General features: G+C 44.0%; 3 non-coding genes across 3 annotated transcripts; all 3 read left to right on the top strand.

The window, feature by feature from the left end:
• The first annotated feature begins 1,371 nt into the window (after positions 1 to 1,371).
• Positions 1,372 to 1,443, top strand: trnat-cgu (transfer RNA threonine (anticodon CGU)). Its single transcript has one exon. It is a non-coding gene; the product is annotated as a tRNA-Thr (tRNA).
• A 989-nt stretch (positions 1,444 to 2,432) lies between these two features.
• trnat-cgu (transfer RNA threonine (anticodon CGU)) lies at positions 2,433 to 2,504 on the top strand. Its single transcript has one exon. It is a non-coding gene; the product is annotated as a tRNA-Thr (tRNA).
• Positions 2,505 to 15,304: 12,800 nt separating this feature from the next.
• On the top strand, positions 15,305 to 15,377 carry trnar-ccu (transfer RNA arginine (anticodon CCU)). The gene has a single exon. It is a non-coding gene; the product is annotated as a tRNA-Arg (tRNA).
• The last annotated feature ends 2,884 nt before the right edge of the window (positions 15,378 to 18,261 follow it).

Raw genomic sequence — 18,261 nt, 5'->3', positions numbered from 1 at the left:
AGTTCTAGTCTTTTCTGAAGTGGATGCGAGCAGAGTGGCGCAGGGGAAGCGTGCTGGGCCCATAACCCAGAGGTCGATGGATCGAAACCATCCTCTGCTAAACAGATTATTTTCAAAAATGAAACGCAAACAGAAATTAGAAAGCTAAATTTCATTTGCGCGTCTCAGTGCTATCCAGTACACATTGTTTTTACTGCTTGTATCAGTTCGTACTATTTGCAAAAGGTAGACAGTGCCCCAGTGGCCTAATGGATAAGGCACTGGCATCCTAAGCCAGGGATTGTGGTTTCAAGTCCCGTCTGTGGTGGATGGAAGCAGAGTGGCGCAGCGGAAGCGTGCTGGGCCCATAACCCAGAGGTTGATGGATTGAAACCATCCTCTGCTAAACAGTTTATTTTAAGTGAGAACAACATTTTTTTTAAATGTGTCGTTTCATGGGCAGGTCTCAGTGCCATTATATATATATTTTTACCTCTTCCAACAGTTCGTATAGGTCATACTGTTTACACAGTATCCCAGTGGCCTAAGATACTGGACTCCTAAGCCAAAGACGTTGAGTTCTAGTCTTTTCTGAAGTGGGTGAGAGCAGAGTGGCGCTGCGGAAGCGTGCTCGGCCCATAACCCAGAGGTTGATGGATCGAAACCATCCTCTGCTAAACAGTTTATTTTAAGTGCGAACAATATTTTTAAAAAATGTGTCGTTTCATGGGCATGTCTCAGTGCCATTATATATATTTTGTTATCTCTTCCAACAGTTCGTATAGGTCATACTGTTTACACAGTATCCCAGTGGCCTAAGATACTGGACTCCTAATCCAGGGATTGTGGGTTCAAGTCCCATCTGGGGTGGATGGAAGCAGAGTGGCGCAGCGGAAGCGTGCTGGGCCCATAACCCAGAGGTCGATGGATCGAAACCATCCTCTGCTAAACAGTTTATTTTAAGTGCGAACAACATTTTTTAAAAATGTGTCGTTTCATGTGCCATTATATATATTTTTTTACCTCTTCCAACAGTTCGTATAGGTCATACTGTTTACACAGTATCCCAGTGGCCTAAGATACTGGACTCCTAAGCCATGGATTGTGAGTTCTAGTCTTTTCTGAAATGGCTTAGAGCAGAGTGGCGTAGAGGAAGCGTGCTGGGCCCATAACCCAGAGGTCGATGGATCGAAAGCATCCTCTGCTAAACAGATTCTTTTCAAAAATGAAACGCAAACAGAAATTAGAATCCTAAATTTCATTTGAGTGTGTCAGTGCTATCCAGTACACATTGTCTTTACTGCTTCTATCAGTTCGTACTATTTGCAAAAGGTAGACAGTGCCCCAGTGCCCCAGGGATTGTGGGTTCAAGTCCCATCTGTGGTGGATGGAAGCAGAGTGGCGCAGCGGAAGCGTGCTGGGCCCGTAACCCAGAGGTCGATGGATCGAAACCATCCTCTGCTAAACAGTTTATTTTAAGTGCGAACAACATTTTTTTTAAATGTGTCGTTTCATGGGCATGTCTCAGTGCCATTATACATTTTTTTAACCTCTTCCAACAGTTCGTATAGGTCATACTGTTTACACAGTACCCCAGTGGCCTAAGACACTGGACTCCTAAGCCATGGATTGTGAGTTCTAGTCTTTTCTGAAGTGGCTGAGAGCAGAGTGGCGCAGCGGAAGCGTGCTGGGCCCATAACCCAGAGGTCGATGGATCGAAACCATCCTCTGCTAAACAGTTTATTTTAAGTGCGAACAACATTTTTAAAAAATGTGTCGTTTCATGGGCATGTCTCAGTGCCATTATATATATTTTTTTACGTCTTCCAACAGTTCGTATAGGTCATACTGTTTACACAGTATCCCAGTGGCCTAAGACACTGGATTCCTAAGCAATGGATTGTGAGTTCTAGTCTTTCTGAAGGGGATGAGAGCAGAGTGGCGCAGCGGAAGCGTGCAGGGCCCAGAGGTCGGTGGATCGAAACCATCCTCTGCTAAACAGTTTATTTTAAGTGCGAACAACATTTTTTAAAAATGTGTCGTTTCATGGGCATGTCTCAGTGCCATTATAATTTGTTTTTTACCTCTTCCAACAGTTCGTATAGGTCATACTGTTTACACAGTATCCCAGTGGCCTAAGACACTGGACTCCTAAGCCATGGATTGTGAGTTCTAGTCTTTTCTGAAGTGGCTGAGAGCAGAGTGGCGCAGCGGAAGCGTGCTGGGCCCATAACCCAGAGGTCGATGGATCGAAACCATCCTCTGCCAAACAGATTCTTTTCAAAAATGAAACGCAAACAGAAATTAGAAAGCTAAATTTCGTTTGCGTGTCTCAGTGCTATCCAGTACACATTGTCTTTACTGCTTCTATCAGTTCGTACTATTTGCAAAAGGTAGACAGTGCCCCAGTGCCCCAGGGATTGTGGGTTCAAGTCCCATCTGTGGTGGATGGAAGCAGAGTGGCGCAGCGGAAGCGTGCTGGGCCCGTAACCCAGAGGTCGATGGATCGAAACCATCCTCTGCTAAACAGCTTATTTTAAGTGCGAACAACATTTTTTTTAAATGTGTCGTTTCATGGGCATGTCTCAGTGCCATTATACATTTTTTTAACCTCTTCCAACAGTTCGTATAGGTCATACTGTTTACACAGTACCCCAGTGGCCTAAGACACTGGACTCCTAAGCCATGGATTGTGAGTTCTAGTCTTTTCTGAAGTTGCTGAGAGCAGAGTGGCGCAGCTGAAGTGTGCTGGGCCCATAACCCAGAGGTCAATGGATCGAAACCATCCTCTGCTAAACAGCTTATTTTAAGTGCGAACAACATTTTTTTTAAATGTGTCGTTTCATGGGCATGTCTCAGTGCCATTATAATTTTTTTTTTACCTCTTCCAACAGTTCGTATAGGTCATACTGTTTACACAGTACCCCAGTGGCCTAAGACACTGGACTCCTAAGCCATGGATTGTGAGTTCTAGTCTTTTCTGAAGTAGCTGAGAGCAGAGTGGCACAGCGGAAGCGTGCTGGGCCCATAACCCAGAGGTCGATGGATAGAAACCATCCTCTGCTAAAAAGTTTATTTTAAGTGCGAACAACATTTTTTTTAAATGTGTCGTTTCCTGGGCATGTCTCAGTGCCATTATAATTTTTTGTTTACCTCTTCCAACAGTTCGTATAGGTCATACTGTTTACACAGTATCCCATTGGCCTAAGACACTGGACTCCTAAGCCACGGATTGTGAGTTCTAGTCTTTTCTGAAGTGGCTGAGAGCAGAGTGGCGCAGCGGAAGCGTGCTGTGCCCATAACCCAGAGGTCGATGGATCGAAACCATCCTCTGCTAAACAGTTTATTTTAAGTGCGAACAACATTTTTAAAAAATTTGTCGTTTCATGGGCATGTCTCAGTGCCATTATATATATTTTTTTACCTCTTCCAACAGTTCGTATAGGTCATTCTGTTTACACAGTATCCCAGTGGCCTAAGATACTGGACTCCTAAGCCAAAGATTTTGAGTTCTAGTCTTTTCTGAAGTGGCTGAGAGCAGAGTGGCGCAGCGGAAGCGTGCTGGGCAAATAACCCAGAGGTCAATGGATCGAAACCATCCTCTGCTAAACAGATTATTTTCAAAAATGAAACGCAAACAGAAATTAGAAAGCTAAATTTCATTTGCGTGTCTCAGTGCTATCCAGTACACATTGTTTTTACTGCTTCTATCAGTTCGTACTATTTGCAAAAGGTAGACAGTACACCTAATGGATAAGGCACTGACCTCCTAAGCCAGGGATTGTGGGTTCAAGTTCCATCTGGGGTGGATGGAAGCAGAGTGGTGCAGCGGAAGCGTGCTGGGCCCATAACCCAGAGGTCGATGGATTGAAACCATCCTCTGCTAAACAGTTTATTTTAAGTGCGAACAACATTTTTAAAAAATGTGTCGTTTCATGGGCATGTCTCAGTGCCATTATATATATTTTTTTACCTCTTCCAACAGTTCGTATAGGTCATACTGTTTACACAGTATCCCAGTGGCCTAAGATACTGGACTCCTAAGCCATGGATTGTGAGTTCTAGTCTTTTCTGAAGTGGCTGAGAGCAGAGTGGCGCAGCGGAAGCGTGCTGGGCCCATAACCCAGAGGTCGATGGATCGAAACCATCCTCTGCTGAACAGTTTATTTTAAGTGCGAACAACATTTTTTAAAAATGTGTCGTTTCGTGGGCATGTCTCAGTGCCATTATATATATATTTTTTTACCTCTTCCAACAGTTCGTATAGGTCATACTGTTTACACAGTATCCCATTGGCCTAAGATACTGGACTCCTAAGCCAAAGATTTTGAGTTCTAGTCTTTTCTGAAGTGGCTGAGAGCAGAGTGGCGCAGCGGAAGCGTGCTGGGCCCATAACCCAGAGGTCAATGGATCGAAACCATCCTCTGCTAAACAGATTATTTTCAAAAATTAAACGCAAACAGAAATTAGAAAGCTAAATTTCATTTGCGTGTCTCAGTGCTATCCAGTACACATTGTTTTTACTGCTTCTATCAGTTCGTACTATTTGCAAAAGGTAGAAAGTGCCACAGTGGCCTAATGGATAAGGCACTGGACTCCTAAGCCAGGGATTGTGGGTTCAAGTCCCATCTGGGGTGGATGAAAGCAGAGTGGCGCAGCGGAAGCGTGCTGGGCCCATAACCCAGAGGTCGATGGATCGAAACCATCCTCTGCTAAACAGTTTATTTTAAGTGCGAACAACATGTTTTTAAAATGTGTCGTTTCATGTGCCATTATATATATTTTTTTACCTCTTCCAACAGTTCGTATAGGTCATACTGTTTACACAGTATCCCAGTGGCCTAAGATACTGGACTCCTAAGCCATGGATTGTGAGTTCTAGTCTTTTCTGAAGTGGCTGAGAGCAGAGTGGCGCAGCGGAAGCGTGCTGGGCCCATAACCCAGAGGTCGATGGATCGAAACCATCCTCTGCTAAACAGTTCATTTTAAGTGCGAACAACATTTTTTAAAAATGTGTCGTTTCATGGGCATGTCTCAGTGCCATTATAATTTTTTTTTACCTCTTCCAACAGTTCGTATAGGTCATACTGTTTACACAGTATCCCAGTGGCCTAAGATACTGGACTCCTAAGCCATGGATTGTGAGTTCTAGTCTTTTCTGAAGTGGCTGAGAGCAGAGTGGCGTAGCGGAAGCGTGCTGGGCCCATAACCCAGAGGTCGATGGATCGAAACCATCCTCTGCTAAACAGATTCTTTTCAAAAATGAAACGCAAACAGAAATTAGAATCCTAAATTTCATTTGAGTGTCTCAGTGCTATCCAGTACACATTGTCTTTACTGCTTCTATCAGTTCGTACTATTTGCAAAAGGTAGACAGTGCCCCAGTGCCCCAGGGATTGTGGGTTCAAGTCCCATCTGTGGTGGATGGAAGCAGAGTGGCGCAGCGGAAGCGTGCTGGGCCCGTAAACCAGAGGTCGATGGATCGAAACCATCCTCTGCTAAACAGTTTATTTTAAGTGCGAACAACATTTTTTTTAAATGTGTCGTTTCATGGGCATGTCTCAGTGCCATTATACATTTTTTTAACCTCTTCCAACAGTTCGTATAGGTCATACTGTTTACACAGTACCCCAGTGGCCTAAGACACTGGACTCCTAAGCCATGGATTGTGAGTTCTAGTCTTTTCTGAAGTGGCTGAGAGCAGAGTGGCGCAGCGGAAGTGTGCTGTGCCCGTAACCCAGAGGTCGATGGATCGAAACCATCCTCTGCTAAACAGTTCATTTTAAGTGCGAACAACATTTTTTAAAAATGTGTCGTTTCATGGGCATGTCTCAGTGCCATTATAATTTTTTTTTTACCTCTTCCAACAGTTCGTATAGGTCATACTGTTTACACAGTATCCCAGTGGCCTAAGATACTGGACTCCTAAGCCATGGATTGTGAGTTCTAGTCTTTTCTGAAGTGGCTGAGAGCAGAGTGGCGCAGCGGAAGCGTGCTGGGCCCATAACCCAGAGGTCGATGGATCGAAACCATCCTCTGCTAAACAGTTTATTTTAAGTGCGAACAACATTTTTAAAAAATGTGTCGTTTCATGGGCATGTCTCAGTGCCATTATATATATTTTTTTACCTCTTCCAACAGTTCGTATAGGTCATACTGTTTACACAGTATCCCAGTGGCCTAAGACACTGGACTCCTAAGCAAAGGATTTTGAGTTCTAGTCTTTTCTGAAGTGGCTGAGAGCAGAGTGGCGCTGCGGAAGCGTGCTGGGCCCATAACCCAGAGGTCGATAGATTGTAACCATCCTCTGCTAAACAGATTATTTTCAAAAATGAAACGCAAACAGAAATTAGAAAGCTAAATTTCATTTGCGTGTCTCAGTGCTATCCAGTACACATTGTTTTTACTGCTTCTATCAGTTCGTACTATTTGCAAAAGGTAGACAGTACCCCTAATGGATAAGGCACTGACCTCCTAAGCCAGGGATTGTGGGTTCAAGTTCCATCTGGGGTGGATGGAAGCAGAGTGGCGCAGCGGAAGCGTGCTGGGCCCATAACCCAGAGGTCGATGGATTGAAACCATCCTCTGCTAAACAGTTTATTTTAAGTGCGAACAACATTTTTTAAAAATGTGTCGTTTCATGGGCATGTCTCAGTGCCATTATATATATTTTTTTACCTCTTCCAACAGTTCGTATAGGTCATACTGTTTACACAGTATCCCAGTGGCCTAAGATACTGGACTCCTAAGCCATGGATTGTGAGTTCTAGTCTTTTCTGAAGTGGCTGAGAGCAGAGTGGCGCAGAGGAAGCGTGCTGGGCCCATAACCCAGAGGTCGATGGATTGAAACCATCCTCTGCTAAACAGTTTATTTTAAGTGCGAACAACATTTTTTAAAAATGTGTCGTTTCATGGGCATGTCTCAGTGCCATTATATATATTTTTTTACCTCTTCCAACAGTTCGTATAGGTCATACTGTTTACACAGTATCCCAGTGGCCTAAGACACTGGACTCCTAAGCAAAGGATTTTGAGTTCTAGTCTTTTCTGAAGTGGCTGAGAGCTGAGTGGCGCTGCGGAAGCGTGCTGGGCCCATAACCCAGAGGTCGATGGATCGAAACCATCCTCTGCTAAACAGTTTATTTTAAGTGCGAACACATGTGCCATTATATATATTTTTTTACCTCTTCCAACAGTTCTTATAGGTCATACTGTTTACACAGTATCCCAGTGGCCTAAGACACTGGACTCCTAAGCCATGGATTGTGAGTTCTAGTCTTTTCTGAAGTGGCTGAGAGCAGAGTGGCGCAGCGGAAGTGTGCTGGGCCCATAACCCAGAGGTCGATGGATCGAAACCATCCTCTGCTAAACAGTTCATTTTAAGTGCGAACAACATTTTTTAAAAATGTGTCGTTTCATGGGCATGTCTCAGTGCCATTATAATTTTTTTTTTACCTCTTCCAACAGTTCGTATAGGTCATACTGTTTACACAGTATCCCAGTGGCCTAAGACACTGGACTCCTAAGCAAAGGATTTTGAGTTCTAGTCTTTTCTGAAGTGGCTGAGAGCAGAGTGGCGCTGCGGAAGCGTGCTGGGCCCATAACCCAGAGGTCAATAGATCGAAACCATCCTCTGCTAAACAGATTATTTTCAAAAATGAAACGCAAACAGAAATTAGAAAGCTAAATTTCATTTGCGTGTCTCAGTGCTATCCAGTACACATTGTTTTTACTGCTTCTATCAGTTCGTACTATTTGCAAAAGGTAGACAGTACCCCTAATGGATAAGGCACTGACCTCCTAAGCCAGGGATTGTGGGTTCAAGTTCCATCTGGGGTGGATGGAAGCAGAGTGGCGCAGCGGAAGCGTGCTGGGCCCATAACCCAGAGGTCGATGGATCGAAACCATCCTCTGCTAAACAGTTCATTTTAAGTGCGAACAACATTTTTTAAAAATGTGTAGTTTCATGGGCATGTCTCAGTGCCATTATAATTTTTTTTTTACCTCTTCCAACAGTTCGTATAGGTCATACTGTTTACACAGTATCCCAGTGGCCTAAGATACTGGACTCCTAAGCCATGGATTGTGAGTTCTAGTCTTTTCTGAAGTGGCTGAGAGCAGAGTGGCGCAGCGGAAGCGTGCTGGGCCCATAACCCAGAGGTCAATGGATCGAAACCATCCTCTGCTAAACAGTTTATTTTAAGTGCGAACAACATTTTTTAAAAATGTGTCGTTTCATGGGCATGTCTCAGTGCCATTATATATATTTTTTTACCTCTTCCAACAGTTCGTATAGGTCATACTGTTTACACAGTATCCCAGTGGCCTAAGACACTGGACTCCTAAGCAAAGGATTTTGAGTTCTAGTCTTTTCTGAAGTGGCTGAGAGCAGAGTGGCGCTGCGGAAGGGTGCTGGGCCCATAACCCAGAGGTCGATAGATCGAAACCATCCTCTGCTAAACAGTTTATTTTAAGTGCGAACAACATTTTTTTTAAATGTGTCGTTTCATGGGCATGTCTCAGTGCCATTATAATTTTTTGTTTACCTCTTCCAACAGTTCGTATAGGTCATACTGTTTACACAGTATCCCAGTGGCCTAAGACACTGGACTCCTAAGCCATGGATTGTGAGTTCTAGTCTTTTCTGAAGTGGCTGAGAGCAGAGTGGCGCAGCGGAAGCGTGCTGGGCCCATAACCCAGAGGTCGATGGATCGAAACCATCCTCTGCTAAACAGCTGATTTTAAGTGCGAACAACATTTAAAAAAAATTTGTCGTTTCTTGGGCATGTCTCAGTGCCATTATATATATTTATTTACCTCTTCCAACAGTTCGTATAGGTCATACTGTTTACACAGTATCCCAGTGGCCTAAGACACTGGACTCCTAAGCCACGGATTGTGAGTTCTATTCTTTTCTGAAGTGTCTGAGAGCAGAGTGGCGCAGCGGAAGCGTGCTGGGCCCATAACCCAGAGGTCGATGGATCGAAACCATCCTCTGCTAAACAGTTTATTGTTTGCGAACAACATTTTTTTTAAATGTGTCGTTTCATGGGCATGTCTCAGTGCCATTATATATATTTTTTTACCTCTTCCAACAGTTCGTATAGGTCATACTGTTTACACAGTATCCCAGTGGCCTAAGACACTGGACTCCTAAGCCATGGATTGTGAGTTCTAGTCTTTTCTGAAGTGGCTGAGAGCAGAGTGGCGCAGCGGAAGCGTGCTGGGCCCATAACCCAGAGGTCGATGGATCGAAACCATCCTCTGCTAAACAGTTTATTGTTTGCGAACAACATTTTTTTTAAATGTGTCGTTTCATGGGCATGTCTCAGTGCCATTATATATATTTTTTTACCTCTTCCAACAGTTCGTATAGGTCATACTGTTTACACAGTATCCCAGTGGCCTAAGACACTGGACTCCTAAGCCATGGATTGTGAGTTCTAGTCTTTTCTGAAGTGGCTGAGAGCAGAGTGGCGCAGCGGAAGCGTGCTGGGCCCATAACCCAGAGGTCGATGGATCGAAACCATCCTCTGCTAAACAGCTGATTTTAAGTGCGAACAACATTTAAAAAAAATTTGTCGTTTCTTGGGCATGTCTCAGTGCCATTATATATATTTATTTACCTCTTCCAACAGTTCGTATAGGTCATACTGTTTACACAGTATCCCAGTGGCCTAAGACACTGGACTCCTAAGCCACGGATTGTGAGTTCTATTCTTTTCTGAAGTGTCTGAGAGCAGAGTGGCGCAGCGGAAGCGTGCTGGGCCCATAACCCAGAGGTCGATGGATCGAAACCATCCTCTGCTAAACAGTTTATTGTTTGCGAACAACATTTTTTTTAAATGTGTCGTTTCATGGGCATGTCTCAGTGCCATTATATATATTTTTTTACCTCTTCCAACAGTTCGTATAGGTCATACTGTTTACACAGTATCCCAGTGGCCTAGGACACTGGACTCCTAAGCCATGGATTGTGAGTTCTAGTCTTTTCTGAAGTGGCTGAGAGCAGAGTGGCGCAGCGGAAGAGTGCTGGGCCCATAACCCAGAGGTCGATGGATAGAAACCATCCTCTGCTAAACGGTTTATTTTAAGTGCGAACAACATTTTTAAAAAATGTGTCGTTTCATGGGCATGTCTCAGTGCCATTATATATATTTTTTTACCTCTTCCAACAGTTCGTATAGGTCATACTGTTTACACAGTATCCCAGTGGCCTAAGACACTGGACTCCTAAGCCAGGGATTGTGGGTTCAAGTCCCATCTGGGGTGGATGGAAGCAGAGTGGCGCAGCGGGAGCGTGCTGGGCCCATAACCCAGAAGTCGATGGATCGAAACCATCCTCTGCTAAACAGTTTATTTTAAGTGAGAAAAACATTTTTTTTAAATGTGTCGTTTCATGGGCATGTCTCAGTGCCATTATATATATTTTTTTACCTCTTCCAACAGTTCGTATAGGTCATACTGTTTACACAGTACCCCAGTGGCCTAAGACACTGGACTCCTAAGCCATGGATTGTGAGTTCTAGTCTTTTCTGAAGTGGCTGAGAGCAGAGTGGCGCAGCGGAAGTGTGCTGGGCCCAGAGGTCGATGGATCGAAACCATCCTCTGCTAAACAGCTGATTTTAAGTGCGAACAATATTTGTAAAAAAATTGTCGTTTCATGGCCATGTCTCAGTGCCATTATATATATTTTTTTACCTCTTCCAACAGTTCGTATAGGTCATACTGTTTACACAGTATCCCAGTGGCCTAAGACACTGGACTCCTAAGCCATGGATTGTGAGTTCTAGTCTTTTCTGAAGTGGCTGAGAGCAGAGTGGCGCAGCGGAAGCGTGCTGGGCCCATAACCCGGAGTTTGATGCATCGAAACCATCCTCTGCTAAACAGATTCTTTTCAAAAATGAAACGCAAACAGAAATTAGAAAGCTACATTTCATTTGCGTGTCTCAGTGCTATCCAGTACACATTGTTTTTACTGCTTCTATCAGTTCATACTATTTGCCCAAAGGTAGACAGTGCACCAGTGGCCTAATGGACAAGGCACTGGCCTCCTAAGCCAGGGATTGCGGGTTCAAGTCCCATCTGGGATGGATGGAAGCAGAGTGTTGCAGCGGGAGTGTGCTGGGCCCATTACCCAGAGGACGATGGATCGAAACCATCCTCTGCTAAACAGTTTATTTTAAGTGCGAACAACATTTTTTTTAAATGTGTCGTTTCATGGGCATGTCTCAGTGCCATTATATATATTTTTTTACCTCTTCCAACAGTTCGTATAGGTCATACTGTTTACACAGTATCCCAGTGGCCTAAGACACTGGACTCCTAAGCCATGGATTGTGAGTTCTAGTCTTTTCTGAAGTGGCTGAGAGCCGAGTGGCGCAGCGGAAGCGTGCTGGGCCCATAACCCAGAGGTCGATGGATTGAAACCATCCTCTGCTAAACAGATTATTTTAAGTGCGAACAACATTTTTAAAAAATGTGTCATTTCATGGGCATGTCTCAGTGCCATTATATATATTTTTTTACCTCTTCCAACAGTTCGTATAGGTCATACTGTTTACACAGTATCCCAGTGGCCTAAGACACTGGACTCCTAAGCCATGGATTGTGAGTTCTAGTCTTTTCTGAAGTGGCTGAGAGCAGAGTGGCGCAGCGGAAGCGTGCTGGGCCCATAACCCAGAGGTCAATGGATTGAAACCATCCTCTGCTAAACAGATTATTTTAAGTGCGAACAACATTTTTAAAAAATGTGTCGTTTCATGGCCATGTCTCAGTGCCATTATATATATTTTTTTACCTCTTCCAACAGTTCGTATAGGTCATACTGTTTACACAGTATCCCAGTGGCCTAAGACACTGGACTCCTAAGCCATGGATTGTGAGTTCTAGTCTTTTCTGAAGTGGCTGAGAGCCGAGTGGCGCAGCGGAAGCGTGCTGGGCCCATAACCCAGAGGTCGATGGATCGAAACCATCCTCTGCTAAACAGTTTATTTTAAGTGCGAACAACATTTTTAAAAAATGTGTCGTTTCATGGCCATGTCTCAGTGCCATTATATATATTTTTTTACCTCTTCCAACAGTTCGTATAGGTCATACTGTTTACACAGTATCCCAGTGGCCTAAGACACTGGACTCCTAAGCCATGGATTGTGAGTTCTAGTCTATTCTGAAGTGGCTCAGAGCAGAGTGGCGCAGCGGAAGCGTGCTGGGCCCATAACCCAGAGGTCGATGGATTGAAACCATCCTCTGCTAAACAGATTATTTTAAGTGCGAACAACATTTTTAAAAAATGTGTCGTTTCATGGGCATGTCTCAGTGCCATTATATATATTTTTTTACCTCTTCCAACAGTTCGTATAGGTCATACTGTTTACACAGTATCCCAGTTGCCTAAGATACTGGACTCCTAAGCCATGGATTGTGAGTTCTAGTCTTTTCTGAAGTGGCTGAGAGCAGAGTGGCGCAGCGGAAGCGTGCTGGGCCCATAACCCAGAGGTTGAAAGCTCGAAACCATCCTCTGCTAAACAGTTTATTTTAAGTGCGAACAACATTTTTAAAAAATGTGTCGTTTCATGGGCATGTCTCAGTGCCATTATAATTTTTTGTTTACCTCTTCCAACAGTTCGTATAGGTCATACTGTTTACACAGTATCCCAGTGGCCTAAGATTGTGGGTTCAAGTCCCATGGGGTGGATGGAAGCAGAGTGGCGCAGCGGGAGCGTGCTGGGCCCATAACCCAGAGGTCGATGGATCGAAGCCATCCTCTGCTAAACAGGTTATTTTGAGTGCGAACAACATTTTTTTTAAATGTGTCGTTTCATGGGCATGTCTCAGTGCCATTATAATTTTTTGTTTACCTCTTCCAACAGTTCGTATAGGTCATACTGTTTACACAGTATCCCAGTGGCCTAAGACACTGGTCTCCTAAGCCACGGATTGTGAGTTCTAGTCTTTTCTGAAGTGGCTGAGAGCAGAGTGGCGCAGCGGAAGCGTGCTGGGCCCATAACTCAGAGGTCGATGGATCGAAACCATCCTCTGCTAAACAGCTTATTTTAAGTGCGAACAACATTTTTTTTAAATGTGTCGTTTCATGGGCATGTCTCAGTGCCATTCTATATATTTTTTTACCTCTTCCAACAGTTCGTATAGGTCATACTGTTTACACAGTATCCCAGTGGCCTAAGACACTGGACTCCTAAGCCACGGATTGTGAGTTCTAGTCTTTTCTGAAGTGGCTGAGAGCAGAGTGGCGCAGCTGAAGTGTGCTGGGCCCATAACCCAGAGGTCGGTGGATCGAAACCATCCTCTGCTAAACAGCTTATTTTAAGTGCGAACAACATTTTTTTTAAATGTGTAGTTTCATGGGCATGTCTCAGTGCCATTATATATATTTTTTTATCTCTTCCAACAGTTCGTATAGGTCATACTGTTTACACAGTATCCCAGTGGCCTAAGACACTGGACTCCTAAGCCATGGATTGTGAGTTCTAGTCTTTTCTGAAGTGGCTGAGAGCAGAGTGGCGCAGCGGAAGCGTGCTGGGCACATAACCCAGAGGTCGATGGATGGAAACCATCCTCTGCTAAACAGCTTATTTTAAGTGCGAACAACATTTTTAAAAAATGTGTCGTTTCATGGCCATGTCTCAGTGCCATTATATAGATTTTTTTACCTCTTCCAACAGTTCGTATAGGTCATACTGTTTACACAGTATCCCAGTGGCCTAAGACACTGGACTCCTAAGCCATGGATTGTGAGTTCTATTCTTTTCTGAAGTGGCTGAGAGCAGAGTGGCGCAGCGGAAGCGTGCTGGGCCCATAACCCAGAGGTCGATGGATCGAAACCATCTTCTGCTAAACAGTTAATTTTAAGTGCGAACAACATTTTTAAAAAATTTGTCGTTTCATGGGCATGTCTCAGTGCCATTATAATTTTTTGTTTACCTCTTCCAACAGTTCGTATAGGTCATACTGTTTACACAGTATCCCAGTGGCCTAAGATACTGGACTTCTAAGCCATGGATTGTGAGTTCTAGTCTTTTCTGAAGGGGATGAGAGCAGAGTGGCGCAGCGGAAGCGTGCTGGGCCCATAACCCAGAGGTCGATGGATCGAAACCATCCTCTGCTAAACAGTTTATTTTAAGTGCGAACAACATTTTAAAAAAATGTGTCGTTTCATGGGCATAATGTCTCAGTGCCAGTATAATTTTTTTTTTACCTCTTCCAACAGTTCGTATAGGTCATACTGTTTACACAGTATCCCAGTGGCCTAAGACACTGGACTCCTAAGCCATGGATTGTGAGTTCTAGTCTTTTCTGAAGTGGCTGAGAGCAGAGTGGCGCAGCGGAAGCGTGCTGGGCCCATAACCCAGAGGTTGATAGCTCGAAACCATCCTCTGCTAAACAGTTTATTTTAAGTGCGAACAACATTTTTTAAAAATGTGTCATTTCATGGGCATGTCTCAGTGCCATTATAATTTTTTGTTTACCTCTTCCAACAGTTCGTATAGGTCATACTGTTTACACAGTATCCCAGTGGCCTAAGATTGTAGGTTCAAGTCCCATGGGGTGGCTGGAAGCAGAGTGGCGCAGCGGGAGCGTGCTGGGCCCATAACCCAGAGGTCGATGGATCGAAGCCATCCTCTGCTAAACAGGTTATTTTGAGTGCGAACAACATTTTTTTTAAATGTGTCGTTTCATGGGCATGTCTCAGTGCCATTATAATTTTTTGTTTACCTCTTCCAACAGTTCGTATAGGTCATACTGTTTACACAGTATCCCAGTGGCCTAAGACACTGGACTCCTAAGCCACGGATTGTGAGTTCTAGTCTTTTCTGAAGTGGCTGAGAGCAGAGTGGCGCAGCGGAAGCGTGCTGGGCCCATAACTCAGAGGTCGATGGATCGAAACCATCCTCTGCTAAACAGTTTATTTTAAGTGCGAACAACATTTTTTTTAAATGTGTCGTTTCATGGGCATGTCTCAGTGCCATTCTATATATTTTTTTACCTCTTCCAACAGTTCGTATAGGTCATACTGTTTACACAGTATCCCAGTGGCCTAAGACACTGGACTCCTAAGCCATGGATTGTGAGTTCTAGTCTTTTCTGAAGTGGCTGAGAGCAGAGTAGCGCAGCGGAAGCGTGCTGGGCCCATAACCCAGAGTTTGATGCATCGAAACCATCCTCTGCTAAACAGATTCTTTTCAAAAATGAAACGCAAACAGAAATTAGAAAGCTACATTTAATTTGCGTGTCTCAGTGCTATCCAGTACACATTGTTTTTACTGCTTCTATCAGTTCATACTATTTGCCAAAGGTAGACAGTGCCCCAGTGGCCTAATGGATAAGGCACTGGCCTCCTAAGCTAGGGATTGTGGGTTCAAGTCCCATCTGGGGTGGATGGAAGCAGAGTGTTGCAGCGGGAGTGTGCTGGGCCCATTACCCAGAGGACGATGGATCGAAACCATCCTCTGCTAAACAGTTTATTTTAAGTGCGAACAACATTTTTTTTAAAATGTGTCGTTTCATGGGCATGTCTCAGTGCCATTATATATATTTTTTTATCTCTTCCAACAGTTCGTATAGGTCATACTGTTTACACAGTATCCCAGTGGCCTAAGACACTGGACTCCTAAGCCATGGATTGAGAGTTCTAGTCTTTTCTGAAGTGGCTGAGAGCCGAGTGGCGCAGCGGAAGCGTGCTGGGCCCATAACCCAGAGGTCGATGGATTGAAACTATCCTCTGCTAAACAGATTATTTTAAGTGCGAACAACATTTTTAAAAAATGTGTCGTTTCATGGGCATGTCTCAGTGCCATTATATATATTTTTTTACCTCTTCCAACAGTTCGTATAGGTCATACTGTTTACACAGTATCCCAGTGGCCTAAGACACTGGACTCCTAAGCCATGGATTGTGAGTTCTAGTCTTTTCTGAAGTGGCTGAGAGCAGAGTGGCGCAGCGGAAGCGTGCTGGGCCCATAACCCAGAGGTCGATGGATCGAAACCATCCTCTGCTAAACAGCTTATTTTAAGTGCGAACAACATTTTTAAAAAATTTGTCGTTTCATGGCCATGTCTCAGTGCCATTATATAGATTTTTTTACCTCTTCCAACAGTTCGTATAGGTCATACTGTTTACACAGTATCCCAGTGGCCTAAGACACTGGACTCCTAAGCCATGGATTGTGAGTTCTATTCTTTTCTGAAGTGGCTGAGAGCAGAGTGGCGCAGCGGAAGCGTGCTGGGCCCATAACCCAGAGGTCGATGGATCGAAACCATCTTCTGCTAAACAGTTAATTTTAAGTGCGAACAACATTTTTAAAAAATTTGTCGTTTCATGGGCATGTCTCAGTGCCATTATAATTTTTTGTTTACCTCTTCCAACAGTTCGTATAGGTCATACTGTTTACACAGTATCCCAGTGGCCTAAGACACTGGACTCCTAAGCCATGGATTGTGAGTTCTAGTCTTTTCTGAAGTGGCTGAGAGCAGAGTGGCGCAGCGGAAGCGTGCTGGGCCCATAACCCCGAGGTCGATGGATCGAAACCATCCTCTGCTAAACAGTTTATATTTATTGCGAACAACATTTTTTTTAAATGTGTCTTTTCATGGGCATGTCTCAGTGCCATTATATATATATTTTTATCTCTTCCAACAGTTCGTATAGGTCATACTGTTTACACAGTATCCCAGTGGCCTAAGACACTGGACTCCTAAGCCATGGATTGTGAGTTCTAGTCTTTTCTGAAGTGGCTGAGAGCAGAGTGGCGCAGCGGAAGCGTGCTGGGCCCATAACCCAGAGGTCGATGGATCGAAACCATCCTCTGCTAAACAGCTTATTTTAAGTGCGAACAACATTTTTTAAAAATTTGTCGTTTCATGGCCATGTCTCAGTGCTATTATATAGATTTTTTTACCTCTTCCAACAGTTCGTATAGGTCATACTGTTTACACAGTATCCCAGTGGCCTAAGACACTGGACTCCTAAGCCATGGATTGTGAGTTCTATTCTTTTCTGAAGTGGCTGAGAGCAGAGTGGCGCAGCGGAAGCGTGCTGGGCCCATAACCCAGAGGTCGATGGATCGAAACCATCTTCTGCTAAACAGTTAATTTTAAGTGCGAACAACATTTTTAAAAAATTTGTCGTTTCATGGGCATGTCTCAGTGCCATTATAATTTTTTGTTTACCTCTTCCAACAGTTCGTATAGGTCATACTGTTTACACAGTATCCCAGTGGCCTAAGATACTGGACTTCTAAGCCATGGATTGTGAGTTCTAGTCTTTTCTGAAGGGGATGAGAGCAGAGTGGCGCAGCGGAAGCGTGCTGGGCCCATAACCCAGAGGTCGATGGATCGAAACCATCCTCTGCTAAACAGTTTATTTTAAGTGCGAACAACATTTTTAAAAAATGTGTCGTTTCATGGGCATAATGTCTCAGTGCCATTATAATTTTTTTTTTACCTCTTCCAACAGTTCGTATAGGTCATACTGTTTACACAGTATCCCAGTGGCCTAAGATACTGGACTCCTAAGCCATGGATTGTGAGTTCTAGTCTTGTCTGAAGTGGCTGAGAGCAGAGTGGCGCAGCGGAAGCGTGCTGGGCCCATAACCCAGAGGTTGAAAGCTCGAAACCATCCTCTGCTAAACAGTTTATTTTAAGTGCGAACAACATTTTTAAAAAATGTGTCGTTTCATGGGCATGTCTCAGTGCCATTATAATTTTTTGTTTACCTCTTCCAACAGTTCGTATAGGTCATACTGTTTACACAGTATCCCAGTGGCCTAAGATTGTGGGTTCAAGTCCCATGGGGTGGATGGAAGCAGAGTGGCGCAGCGGGAGCGTGCTGGGCCCATAACCCAGAGGTCGATGGATCGAAGCCATCCTCTGCTAAACAGGTTATTTTGAGTGCGAACAACATTTTTTTTAAATGTGTCGTTTCATGGGCATGTCTCAGTGCCATTATAATTTTTTGTTTACCACTTCCAACAGTTCGTATAGGTCATACTGTTTACACAGTATCCCAGTGGCCTAAGACACTGGACTCCTAAGCCATGGATTGTGAGTTCTAGTCTTTTCTGAAGTGGCTGAGAGCAGAGTGGCGCAGCGGAAGCGTGCTGGGCCCATAACCCAGAGTTTGATGCATCGAAACCATCCTCTGCTAAACAGATTCTTTTCAAAAATGAAACGCAAACAGAAATTAGAAAGCTACATTTCATTTGCGTGTCTTAGTGCTATCCAGTACACATTGTATTTACTGCTTCTATCAGTTCATACTAT

This window comes from Oncorhynchus clarkii, unplaced genomic scaffold (genome assembly GCF_045791955.1).
Source record: "Oncorhynchus clarkii lewisi isolate Uvic-CL-2024 unplaced genomic scaffold, UVic_Ocla_1.0 unplaced_contig_1723_pilon_pilon, whole genome shotgun sequence".
Lineage (NCBI taxonomy): Eukaryota > Metazoa > Chordata > Actinopteri > Salmoniformes > Salmonidae > Oncorhynchus > Oncorhynchus clarkii.
This window is presented reverse-complemented; position numbering and strand designations above follow the sequence as displayed.